Source organism: Sus scrofa, chromosome 4 (genome assembly GCF_054392235.1).
Source record: "Sus scrofa isolate SSC_HxYL_T2T_F1_AM1 chromosome 4, Sscrofa_HxYL_maternal_Yorkshire_Landrace_v2.0, whole genome shotgun sequence".
Taxonomy (NCBI): domain Eukaryota; kingdom Metazoa; phylum Chordata; class Mammalia; order Artiodactyla; family Suidae; genus Sus; species Sus scrofa.
In genome coordinates, this window is record NC_139386.1 from 80,881,397 (window position 1) to 80,894,967 (window position 13,571).

Genomic DNA, 13,571 nt, shown 5'->3' on the forward strand with positions numbered 1-13,571 from the left:
TGGGGGCAGACACACTGATACTCCATGGGACCTTCTATCTTAAGCAGGGCTCTACATGAAAGACTCTCCACCCAGGCTCTTCTATATAGGTAGCCTCCCAGTTTAGAGATGGAGGACCAGATCTAGCATCGAACATTTATTCATCCCCAGATGTGGCCCCAAACCTCACCTCCCACTACCATCCAGCCCTCGTAAAGGAAGCCTGGAGCCAGAGTGTGAAGAGGCCACTGTGAGCTGGGCTGGCCTTCTTATCAGCTCTGAGCATCCCATCTAGCCTTTAACTAAAGATCCTCCAGGAACCAATCCAGGGCCATGAACAGCTCCCGGTTCCTGTCCCCACGAATGGCAGGCAGTGAGGACCTAGCAGAAGGTATGGAAGCCACGTGCACGAACAAGCCCCACTAACCGGGTCTCCCAAGAAGCCAGCTCCAGACCCACCAGCAAATCTACATCAGCCCCCAAAGAGAGATGATTTAGATACTAAGTCTCAAAAATTCTTTTCTTTTGAAAACATTCCAGCGATCTTTTGAAAAGAAGCAAAGCCACAAAATTAATTGGTTCAGAGTGTAAGTGCCAACTGCAAAGGAGAGCACTCTTTTTGTGCTGCGAGATTAAAAATATATATAAACCTCCAGTGTGTCCCTAGGACTCTATCCAGCCTGGCAAGTATTAATAGCTTAATTAAAAACAAAAAAAATCCACCACATCTCCCTTTGTTCTTCCCTGCCCTGACTTCGGAATGTTTTGACAGATGCACAATCTCAAACTATTGAAGGTCAACCCCAGCTTACCCCTCCTTTCAAACCTAAATCAGAGAAGCCTCGATTCAGTGGTTTGGATCTGCTGTGGCTTTCGTGTTGTCACAGGAGAGTAAATGCAGCAAAATGACTTTCCAAAGGGGAGACTCAGAGCCAGCTCCATGCTCAGTGCCTCAACAAGGGGGTGTCATTACCTTTTCATTTTCTTCTTTTAATAACTTTATGCTAAATAAGCAAGTATTCAGCGTGGGTTTGGGGCAGCTGAATGGATTTGTCGGAACCAGAGAGAAATGAGACGACTGGATGAGATTAGCACTCCGTATCACATATCACGTTGTATTATTTTGTAGAAGAAAGCATCTGAAGGAATGGTTGGTGTGTTTCAGCTAAGAGATTACTGCTTTAAGTGGGAAATGCTAATGGATAAAATTTCATTAGCTAGTTTAGGGAAAGGATGAACAGAAAGAAGCAGGGAAAGCCTGCTGAGCCGTTATTGCTGCTAAGTTAAATGAACCCCAAATCAATAGTTCATTTAAAGCACAATGGAGTTTCTTTTGTACCTTGGAATCTTTTTTAACTCACACAACTGTCTTCCACATTGTTCTGCATGTAACACATTGTGCAAATATGTCAACTCGGAGGCAACTGGAAGAAACACAAAATAGTTGCCCAATAGAGTTTAAATAAAGTTCTTTTTTTTTTTTATTGTCTTTTTGCTATTTCTTTGGGCTGCTCCCGCGGCATATGGAAGTTCCCAGGCTAGGGGTCAAATCACAGCTGCAGCCGCCGGCCTACACCAGAGCCACAGCAACGCAGGATCCGAGCCGCGTCTGCAACCTACACCACAGCTCATGGCAACGCTGGATCGTTAACCCACTGAGCAAGGCCAGGGATCGAACCCACAACCTCATGGTTCCTAGTCGGATTCGTTAACCACTGCACCACGACGGGAACTCCAAATAAAGTTCTTTTTTTTTTTTTTTGTCTTTTGTCTTTTTGTCTGTTGTTGTTGTTGTTGCTGTTGTTGCTATTTCTTGGGCCGCTCCCGCGGCATATGGAGGTTCCCAGGCTAGGGGTTGAATCGGAGCTGTAGCCACCGGCCTACGCCAGAGCCACAGCAACGCGGGATCCGAGCCGCGTCTGAGACCTACACCACAGCTCACGGCAACGCCGGATCGTTAACCCACTGAGCAAGGGCAGGGACCGAACCCACAACCTCATGGTTCCTAGTTGGATTCGTTAATCACTGCGCCACGACGGGAACTCCAAAGTTCATTTTAAAATAAGGCAGTCTTGGGAGTTCCCATCATGGTTCAGCAGAAATGAATCTGACTAGCATCCATGAGGACACAGGTTCGATCCCTGGCCCTGCTCAGTGGGTTAAGGATCCAGCATTTCTGTGAGCTGTGTGGCTCAGATCTGGCGTTGCTGTGGCTGTGGCATAGGCCGGCAGTTGCAATTCAACCCCTAGCCTGGGAACTTCCATATGCTGTGGGTGCAGCCCTAAAAAGTAAATAAAATGAAATAAAATAAGGCAGTATTTTAAGATGCTATGAATTGAAAAATAATGAATAAATCAGACCAATTAGATTTCTTCTTTCTTATTGGCACCATGGATTTCAAAATTCTTCTATACATCATTTTAAAAAAGCAGAATGGATCCTTGACAGTTGTTAGCAACTGGGTAAAGGGTTTAGATAGGTCCTAGGGTGATGAGGGGTGAAAACCAGGATGCTAAATTTCTTAGGACCCTTCTATCTTTTCCACTTTAGTCTTCCTGACATCGCTGGACATGACTGCTACCCTCACAAGACCCTAGGACAACTAAAACCATTAGGATTGGGAGCTGTGGGTACTGAATGAGGTTTTATATGAAAAGGCAGTTTTTGCAAGCTGTCAAAATACGTACAAATACAAATAATTAACATTATAAAACACTTCTCCATTCATTCGTCTGGTCTTAGCCTAAATCTATCTCATCATATCTGCATTAACCAAGTATGTCTGTGGCCCATGGCCCCTCGTCATTTCAACAGGTAGAGGGCCCCTGCTGGGAGGAGTGGCTCCTCCCCAGGAAGTGGGAGGGGGAGCAGATGCTCGGTGTAGGTGTAGAGGAGACAGGCTGAGTGCAGGATGGTAGGCACATGAGGGGTTCCAGGCGCCAGTGAGCTTCAGAGCCAAGCCTTCCTGGGGGAAGTGGAAGGGAATGATGGGAGGGAAGGAGAGGGTCATTAGACTGACGATGATAACAAGAGCCCAGGACCCAGAGCCAGGTCAGCACGGTGCTCTCTAGTCCTGGCATACAGTAGGTGCCTAATACCTGTAGATACACATATGTGTTTACCTCTGCATGGGAAGCGGTTGGGTGAATCAACCATGAATGCACATTAAAGACAGTGAGACGGGGGGTTCCCATCCTGGCTCAGTGGTTAATGAATCCGACTAGGAACCATGAGGTTGTGCGTTCAATCCCTGGCCTTGCTCAGTGGGTTAGGGATATGGCATTGCCGTGAACTGTGGTGTAGGTTGCAGACGTGGTTCGGATCCGGCGTTGCTGTGGCTCTAGCATAGGCTGGCGGCTACAGCTCCGATTCGACCCCTAGCCTGGGAACCTCCATATGCCGAAGGAGCGGCCCTAGAAATGGCAAAAAGACAAAAAAAAAAAAAAAGAAGACAGTGAGACTGGAGTTCTGGTTGTGGCTCAGCAGTAAGGAAACGAATTAGTATCCATGAAGATGTGGGTTTGATCCCTGGCCTCGCTCAGTGGGTTCAGGATCCGGCCGTGCCATGAACTGTGGTGTAGGTCTTAAACGCAGCTTGGATCCTGCGTTGCTGTGACTGTGGTGTAGGCTGGCAGCTGTAGCTCCAATTGAACCCTCAGCCTGGGAACCTCCATATACCTCACGCGGCACGAAAAAAGACCAAAAAAAAAAAAAAAAAAAAAAAGACAATGAGATGATGAGCTGCCTGACAGAATCAGGGCTCCAGGCAGGACAAAGGACAGAGCTGAGGGTGTGAGGGCGGAGGCTGTTATCCCTCTGGGCAGAGGGAACCAGAAGTCAGGACAAGGACCAAGTGAGCCAGGAATAAAAACAGAAGCAAAAAGGTTGGAGGAAACATCCAAGAACAGGCATCATGTAACGGAGGTCAGGGATGGGGAGAGATTTAACGTGGTGATGGTAATAGCTGGGGCTTATTGCCTGAGTACGATGTGCCAGGAACTAAGTAGCATGAGTACATTATCCTAAAGACTAAGTGCATGAGCTCATGTACTCAAAACAGTCCTATGACACAGGCACTATTTTTATCCCCGTTTTAGAGATGAGGCGATGCCGGCCAGGGGAGGCTAAGAAGCTGGCCTGGGGTGACACAGCTAAACACATCCTGAGCCAGACGCACCCAGTGTGCGTGCTTCCAGAGCCTCCCGAAATCTCTGCCTCTGCACATGCGGGGTCCACTGTGTTAGGTACAGCAGAGGGGTGTTGGACATGGAGGAAATGCACATGCACACACACACACAAACACACACACTCACACACACACACACACAGAGGCATTTGTTTGGAACAAAGAAGCCGCTGGTATCCACTGGGAGTACATTTTTGCTACAGTGGTGGAGGCAATAATGAGGTGGTTTTCAGAGACAAATGAAACGGGTAGAGAGAAAATTAAAGCAACGTGTGAGTCCAGTTTCAGGCAAAAACAAGAACAAAACCTCAGTTACTGATCCAGGTGCTCCTAAGTTCCTGGTGGCTGGCTGCTGTTAGCATAGTCTAGCCAAGAAGCAAGTCACATCCAAATGGCCAGCAAAAGAGTCTATAGAAAGATGGGCTGATGACACACACACCTCCTTCTACGGACATTGTCCCTCCGCTCTGGGCAGCCAGATGAGGGTCAGGCCCAAGGCCCTAATGCTCTAAATCAGACAGAAGCCTCTGGGCTGACTCTGCCAGCGCTGGGTTCCTGCAGTCCAGGAGCTAACCTTGCTTATTACTGCTTTCAGTGGTTCAAAAAATCAAAAGCAGAATGCTATTTCTTGACCAATGAAAATTACATGAAATTCAGTGCCCACAAATGAAGCTTTACTGGAACACAGCCATTCCCTTAATTTCTGTATTCACTATGGCAGCTAACAGGCAAAGCGGTTTTGAGGGACTTCATGGCCCCCAAAGCAGAATATTTACGGTTTGGTCCTTTACAGAGACAGGTTGCTGACCTCTCTTCTAACTCACCTCAACCATTTTAACTTTTCATATATATCGCAAAGGAAATGAGCTTTCCTACCTGGCCAAGGCGCTCTGTTCGTTCTCACGGCGGGCATGTCCTCCCGTAGGTCTCCATCGTTTTCATTCTCAGCTACCCAGGGATCAACAGCGAAACACAACAGCTCCTGGGTGTTCATCTTCTCAAGTCGCATTTCTTCCAGGTTCCACCTAGGATCCTTTCCACTGTTGTCACGTCCAACACGTATCTTCTAAATTTCACCAACATCTTTAAGGTTAATCTGCAGTGCAAAAGAAAAAAGGTAAATAACCCCCCCACATCTCCAATTTGATTTTTCAAACTGCAAATTCATATTCCATTTTGAACTCAATGGCCACCCTGTCCCTCCCCACCTACTCCTTACTAATTTCCCTAAGAACTAGTTTCATGCACATGGTGAAGCAAGAATCCACTGACCCCGGGCAAACCAGTAGATTAAATCCAGCTAGTTTTCTCTATATCTGTTTTTAGCAACTATAGTTACATTTATATCTATTACATTTTTGTAATTATTAATATGCACTAGTTATTCAGTAGTTAAACCTGAAGAATAATAAGGTAATCTAATAAAATAATAACATAGTCGCAGAGTAAAACAAAATTGTTTTCAACCTGAGGACCAAAAGGGCCTATGGGTTGAGAGACACAGGGTCAGAAAGAAAAAAGCAGAAGAAATGTGCAAATATAGTCCACTCCTATAATTCTAAAGTCACATTGTGAAAATTGCAATAATACCAGGAAACCTACTGCATAATCAGAACATGAAGATTAAAAACAAATTGCTGTCCAAGAGTGTCTGATTAGGGTACTTGAAGTTATTAATAAGAAAGGGTTACGGAGGACAGGCAGGGAGGGGCCTGGGCTTCAGGAATAAGCAGCAAGTCGGAGAAGAGGCAGGAAGTGGAGCAAGTTAAACCAGGCAGAGCAAGTGATGGTTGTTTCTGAAGTTTTAAATTCCAAGTTTTATTTTACTTGAACAGAATTTAGTATGCTTTCAGATATGAACAGATTCTTAACAAATGGAGACACAGCTTCAGGGAAATGCATCAGGAGCAGGCAGTGGGAGCCTGGAGGGAGGCATGAGAGCACAGGCTAGGATCAGAGGCACCTTGTGCAAAGCCAAGCACCACGACCTTGTAACTTTCTGACACTGGAATCATGGGCAAGTTCTATCTCCTCCCTAGACTTCTGGAGTTCCCACCATGGCTCAGCAAGTTAGGAACCCGACATAGTACCCATGAAGATGTGGGTTCCAGCCCTGGGCTTGCACTGTGGGTTAAGGATCTGGCGTTGTTGTGAGCTGTGGGGTAGGTCACAGATACAGCTCGGACCTGGTGTGACTGTGGCTGTGGTGTAGGCTGGTGGCTGCAGCTCCTATTTGACCCCTAGCTGGGGGACTTCCATATGCTGTGAGTTCGACCCTAAAAAAGATGTAACTCTTAATCCAGCCATTTTCACATACATAATTATTACCCAGTTGGATTTTTTTATCTTGTAGACACTAAATCTCTTCATGCAGAACTTCAGAATTTTCTCAATAAATGGTACATGTTATGTTTTTAAAAACTTAAATTCTATTCTAGAAGCAAATTTCATGTTGTACAAAGCCTATATTCTTATTTAAGAAAGCTTTCGTGTTTTAGAAAAACATATTGGAACACAAATTAGCTTTGTGATCACTAAAATCCCATCTGGGGTGTTTCATTTTAATTCAATATCTGAATTCATACAGGATGGCTCATTTTACATGTTTATTGCCCTTCAAAAGAATATTATAGCTTGTTGGCATTCCTGTTGTGGCTCAGTGGTTAACGAATCCGACTAGGAACCATGAAGTTGCAGGTTCGATCCCTGGCCTTGCTCAGTGGGTTAAGGATCCAGCATTGCCATAAGTTGTGGTGTAGGTTGCAGATGCGGCTCGGATCCCACGTTGCTGTGGCTCTGGTGTAGGCCGGCGGCTACAGCTCTGATTGGACCCCTAGCCTGGGAACCTCCATATGCCTAGGGAGCGGCCCAAGAAATGGCAAAAAGACAAAAAAAAAAATTATAGCTTGTAAGCTCAGGACAGAAGTGTGGATGTAAAGACTGGAAACAGGGTTCTAATATTAGAAACCCTGAACATTATTAGGATAAATTTTTAAAAGGGAGTTACCCCTCCCTAAAAACCCCCACAAAATTCAAGAAGCAACCATAAGCATAGGCAATTTGTTATACTGTACAACATGGAAATGAAAATAAGATGTTTTTGTCTTATACACATCCTGGATAAATACTCTTCTTGTCAATCAGCTCCCATGTGCCTTTCCAGGAAGCAGGAAGCAGGAAGCTCCTCCATAATTTTTCATAGGCTGCCACTGGTGTGCATTTTCTAAGGGCTTTGCCTCCTGGTCTTTTCAGTATACCAACCAGGACACCGCTCTTGAAAGAGCTGGAAAAGAAACTTTCCCCAGTTTAAGGAGTAAGCGAGGCGATCCCATTGTGGCTCAGTGGTAACGAACCCAACTAGTATCCATGAGGACATGGGTTGGATCCCTGGCCTCGCTCAGTTAAGGATCCCACGTTGCCATGAGCTACGGTGTAGATCACAGACGTGCCTCAGATCTGGTGTGGTTGTGGCTCTGGTGTAGGCTGGCAGCTGCAGCACTGATTCGACCCCTAGCCTGGGAACTTCCATATGCCACGGGTGCGGCCCTAAAGAGACAAGGAAAAAAAAAAAAAAGACAAAGAAGTAAGCAATACATAAGATTTCTAAAGGGGAAATATTTGTGTCCTAGAATATTCAGACTTCCTTCTGAAACTAGACTCTGCGTTAAAGCATACCTTATGTTTTATCCTCACTGACAGTCCAGGCTAGGTTCAGATGCTCTTTTCTCACCAATCCTAAAAACTTCAACAACCCCATGATCTCACATTCTGGTAGGTTTTCCCCCATCTGCAGTCCCCAGTCCCTGAATTTGATCATAACTTTCAGAGTGAACGGCCTTTCAAACATCTGATTACCCAGCCATGTGTCTAAAGACTTGCAAGCAACTAGCTCTAAGCTCATTCGGGTAAATTCCACACCGTGCTCTCAACTTCTTCATGAAACTTGAGACGTCTCAGTCTCTGGCCTTTTCTTGTTGACTTACTTTGCTACCTTCCCCGCTGGACTCCACCCTTTTGAGGACCTGAGCTACGTCTTCTTTTCTGTACCCTTAGTATTCACCAGTATTTGTGGTGTAATGGGTGGTTGTGAACGTTTGTTGAATAAATAATTTAATTGTTGATTTTTTCATTTCCATGTGTTCCTTCATCCTCTTTGATTTCTATAAAAAATTTGGTGAATGAAAACATTTGATGATAATATGGTAAGTTATAATGACTTATTATGATGTACTGCTGCTAGGTACATCAAGAAACCAAGTAACCAAGAAAAAGTCTTAGTCCTTCTTAGACACATTTGATGCTTTTCATTAAACTCAGTAATAATCTGTAATCCAATTAATGTCACCCAAATGAATGAAAAGTGGCTTTTACCATATTTTGCCATCTAAATTGCTGATAGTGGATGCATTGGAAAACAAAACCTGGTATCTTTAAAAACAGTTGTGTGATAAAGGATAAAAACCAATGTCTACAGCATGAGTTTTTGATTTCTTCAAACAGAGCAGAGATATTTTTTCCAGATTTTCTCACAAATCTTGATACATCTTGGATAATTATAAACAGATTGTAATCAATTCTGCATTGCGTTCCAGTTTAATTAATGACAGAGTAGCTTATATTGACCTAATTCTCTAGCGATAACAGTGACAAACTCTGGATAAAATACAAAGAACTGTGTAAAGGCCCTGGGAAACAACCAGAGGAGGCAGAAAAAGAGGGGATTTGACCTTGAACTATGGGGGGAGGGGAGAGACCTTATCCTTGAAAATGGGCAAGATGTATATAAAAGACCTTACCCTTTTTCCCTGAGGTCATTTCCAAGTCTACATGGCATAAAGAGGTTAGAACTCAAGCATAAGGCCATAGGATAATCTGTTGAAGAATGAGCAGATTACCATTTGATCCAGCAATCCCACTCCTGGGCATCTATCCAGAGAAAACCACAACTCGTAAAGACACATGTACTCCAATGTTCATTGCAGCACTCTTTTCAATAGCCAAGACATGGAAACAACCTAAATGTCCATCGACAGAGGAGTGGATCCAGAAGATGTGGTACATATACACAATGGAGTATTACTCAGCCATTAAAAAGAACGAAATACCAGCATTTTTTGCAACATGGATGGACCTAGAAACTATCATGCTAAGTGAAGTCAGCTGTACAATGAGACACCAACATCCAATGCTTTCACTGACATGTGGGATCTGAAAAAAGGACAGACTGAACTTCTTTGTAGAACAGATGCTGACTCAAAGACATTGAAAAACTTATGGTCTCTGGAGGAGACAGTTTGGGGGGTGGGGGGATGTGCTTGGGCTGTGTAATGGAAATCCTGTGAAATCAGATTGTTATGATCATTATACAACTACAGATGTGATAAATTCATTTGAGTAATAATAAAAAAAAAAGAATGAGCAGATTAAATTGGGGACTGCCAGTGTAGCTGGAAATTGGAAATCCTAGTAGGGAGGAAAGAAAAATAGGTAATCCCCAAAGATGCACATAAATTCTAATCACATTCTAGATCACTCACTGCACTGCACACATGCAGGTAAGGCTCCAAGGAGACTGGAAAGCAGGCAGAAGGTGAAAGAACTGAGTGGCAATTTCAGCTGCTGCTGGTCACAGGTGAGAGACTTCAGAGACTGAGTCCCAGTAAGTTGTAAGAGCATGGTGAATAGCCAGGGCTTTCTAGCAGATCCCCAGAAATGCCATGCATTAGGAATGAAAACTAGGTCTCTTTATTGAAGAGATTCTCCTGTGGCTAGGGATAAAACTGAGAGATACCTGCCCTAACAAGGCATCAAAGCAAACCTCCACCAGCTTAAGTGATCCACCAGTAATTCAACAAAACTCAGCCCTCTTCAGAGGTATATAACCAAATCCAGAGTCTCTACAGTATTATCCACAAGTTCTAGTATGCAATCAAAAATCAACAGACGTGTGAAGAAGTTGGAAAATGTGAGTCAGAGTCAACAGAAAAAATCAGTTAATAAAAACAGACCCACAATCAACCCAGATGCTTAAGAGACAAGAACTTTAGCTATAATAGATATGACAAAGAACCTACAGGAAAATGTAAACATAATGGATAAAGAGACAGGGGTTTTCGGGCAATACCTGAAAATTGTGAAAAGAAACAAATGGAAATCTCAGCTCTAAAAAATACACCTGAAATAAAAAATAGAATGAAATTTATAACAGTTTAAATACAAAAGAAGAAAAGACTGGGATAGGGAGGGAATGGGATGGACTGGGAGTTTGGGGTTAGCAGATGCAAACTATTGCATTTGGAGTGGATAAACAATGAGGGGACTATTTTTAGTATAGCACAAGGAGCTATATTTAGTCACTTGTGATGGAACATGATGGAGGATGATATGAGAAAAAGAATATATATATTCACTTTGCTGTACAGCAGAAATTGACAGAACAATGTAAATCAAAAAATTAAAAAAAAGCTTCTCTCCAAAAAAAAGAGAGAGGAGATCAATAAAATTGAAGACAGATTAAAAGAATTTATCCATAATGAAGTATACAACAGGAAAAAACTGAATTAAAAATTTTAAGAAAGCATTGGTGACCTGTGAGACACAATCAGATAAAGTAGCATATATGTAACTGGAGTCCTAGAAGGAAAGGAGATAGAGAAAATAAGGCAGGAAAAAACAAAGAAATATTTATTAAAATGTTTCCGAATTTGATCAAGACCCCATAGAGTCAGAAATCACCATAAAACTCAAGAAAGATAAATGTAAAGATATCCATACCTAAACAAACCATAGTGCAATTGATGAAAATGAAAGAAAAATTATTAAAAGCACCCAAAGAAAAAAACATTTTATACATAGGGGAATAAAAATAAGAATGATAGCTAATTTCTCTTTAGAAATACAAAATACAATGAAACAGTGTATTTACATGTATTTATATAAGTAAATTATACATAAAATAAAAAGCTAAGTGAAATAAAAAGCTGTCAACCTAGAATTTTATATCTAGCAAAAATGAAAACATATGAATATAGTTTATTTCAGACAAAAACTAATAAAATTCATAACCGCCAACTTCAGTACAAAAAAAAGCAAAAATAAATTCTCTAGGCTTAAGAAAATTATGTCAGATTAACATGTACACTTATGGTAAACAAGGAAGAACATGGAATTAGTAAATATATGGGGATATATAGAAGAGAATTTTTCTACTTTCATTAAATTTTATACACATAAGTTGATCATTTAAAGCAAATACAACAGCACTTGGCAGCTTATAACATAATAGAGGTAAATATATATGACAATAATTGTACAAAGAATGGAAGGGACATAAATGGAATGGTACCTTTTTTTGGTCTTTTTAGGGCCACACCCATGGCATATGGAGGTTTCCAAACTTGGGGTCAGAATAGAGCTGCAGCTGCCAACCTATGCCATAGCCACAGCAACACTGGACCCAAGCCGCATCTGCAACCTACATCACAATTCATGGCAATGCTGGATCCTTAACCCAGTGAGCAAGGCAAGGGATCGAACCTGCATCCTCACAGATGCTAGTCAGATTCATTTCTGGTGAGCCACTATGGGAACTCCACAGAATGATAGTTTTTAAAGTTTAATGTATTACATGTGATATGTTAAGAATGTATAATACATACATAAGCCACAAAAATTAAAAAGAAGCAAGAGACACAAGTAAAATGCCAAAAGAGAAGTTGAACAGTAAAAAAAAAAAAAAAAAAATTAACCCCAGAGAAGGTAAGAAAGGAAGAATAAAGCAATACTTCAAATCATATCTCTGACAAGGTTATAGTATCTAGAGCATATATATTCAAAAAACTATTAAAATAATAACAGGGTACAGCATGGAACACAATCTGGCAGTTCCTCATGAATTTAAACAAATCATAATCATATCACTCAGCAGTTCCACTCCTAGGTGTACATTCTACAGAATTGTAAGAAAAATGTTTAAGCAATACTTGTAAACGAATGTCCATAGCAGCACTACTCATACCCCAGAGACGGAAGCCATCCAAATGCGCATCAGTGCATGAATAGACAGATGTGGGATATACAAACAGCGGGATAGTATTCATTCATGAAAAAGAAATAAAGTATTGATACATTCTTCAATACGGATGAACCTCTGAGATATCCAGAACAGGTCAATCCACAGAGGCAGAAAGCAGATTAATGGTTGCTAGAGTCTGCGTGACAGGTGACAGGAGGAACAAGAGGAACGTTTAGTGGGTGCAGGGTTTCCTTTGGGGGAGGTGGAAATGTTTTGGAACCAGATACAGACAGTGATTCCACAACAGTGTAAATGTACTAAACACCACTGATTTCTATGTTTTAAAACAGCTGGTTTGAAATTTGGTGAATTTTATATCAAAAACAGAAAACAGAAAACGACTAAATATTCCAACTAAATGCCATAGAAAAAAAGAAAAATCCAACTATATTTTATGTACAGGAGATGTACTGTATAAACACTCAGGCAGTTTGATAGAAAGAGATGACAATGAGATAAAAACACTAAGCATAAGAAAGCCGGGTGGCTCTGTCAGTGCTGGACTATGTCCAAGGGATATTACCGAAGATCGAGATCCCTTTACGATGACAACAGTGTCAGTTCGACAAGATATAACAATCTTAAATATGAAGCACCAAATAAGAGAGCTTCAAAATAAGAAGAAATATGGAATTCTATATTTAGAAGAAAAATCCAGCTGCTTAAATTTCCAAAATTAAAAAGTAGAACAATTAATTATGCATAACTCTGTGTTTAGCAAGAGGGTAAGTCAACACTGCAGAGCAAAAGCATCCCTCCACAAGACCGGCAGTGGAGACTGAGAGCATGCTGAGCACACAGGGATGCAAATTATTCCAGGTTCTCATTGACGACTTGGCCCTCTGCCCAGGAGGTCCTGCCCTCACTTTTCTGTCTGACCCAGACTCTCCCACTCTTTAAGATTCTGCTCAAATGCCACTTTCTCAAGTATGGATACTTTTTTCCCGGCCTTTCAAACCCAAGTCAAACTTCCTTTCTCTAGTCAAACATCTCTTATTACATCTTTCACATAGCTAGAGCCAAAGAAACAAAGCAAAAATTGGTAGAACCCATATGCAAGTATAATTGGAGATTTCCACAAGTGATAGAATAGTGAGACAGAAAAATCAAGTCTATAAAAGAACAATTATTATCCACTAATTGACATTCGTAGAACATTCCATCTAATAACAGCAAAATATATATGCATTTCAAGAGCCCTTGAAACATATATCAAAAGAGACCATATCTTGGGGGCATAAAATAAACCTTGACCAATTTTAAAAACTGAAATTATATGTAGTATGTTCTCTGTCCACAAGAGAATCAAACTAGCCATCAATAATAAAAAG

The 13,571-nt window shown here is 41.8% G+C and overlaps 1 long non-coding RNA gene across 1 annotated transcript in view; it reads right to left on the reverse strand.

The window, feature by feature from the left end:
* LOC102166699 (uncharacterized) overlaps positions 1 to 13,571 on the reverse strand; it is a 75,877-nt gene that overhangs the window by 49,782 nt on the left and 12,524 nt on the right. The window contains exon 4 of the long non-coding RNA XR_014843822.1: positions 5,043 to 5,262. This is a non-coding gene — a long non-coding RNA (uncharacterized LOC102166699). The remainder of the gene's footprint in view (positions 1 to 5,042; positions 5,263 to 13,571) is intronic.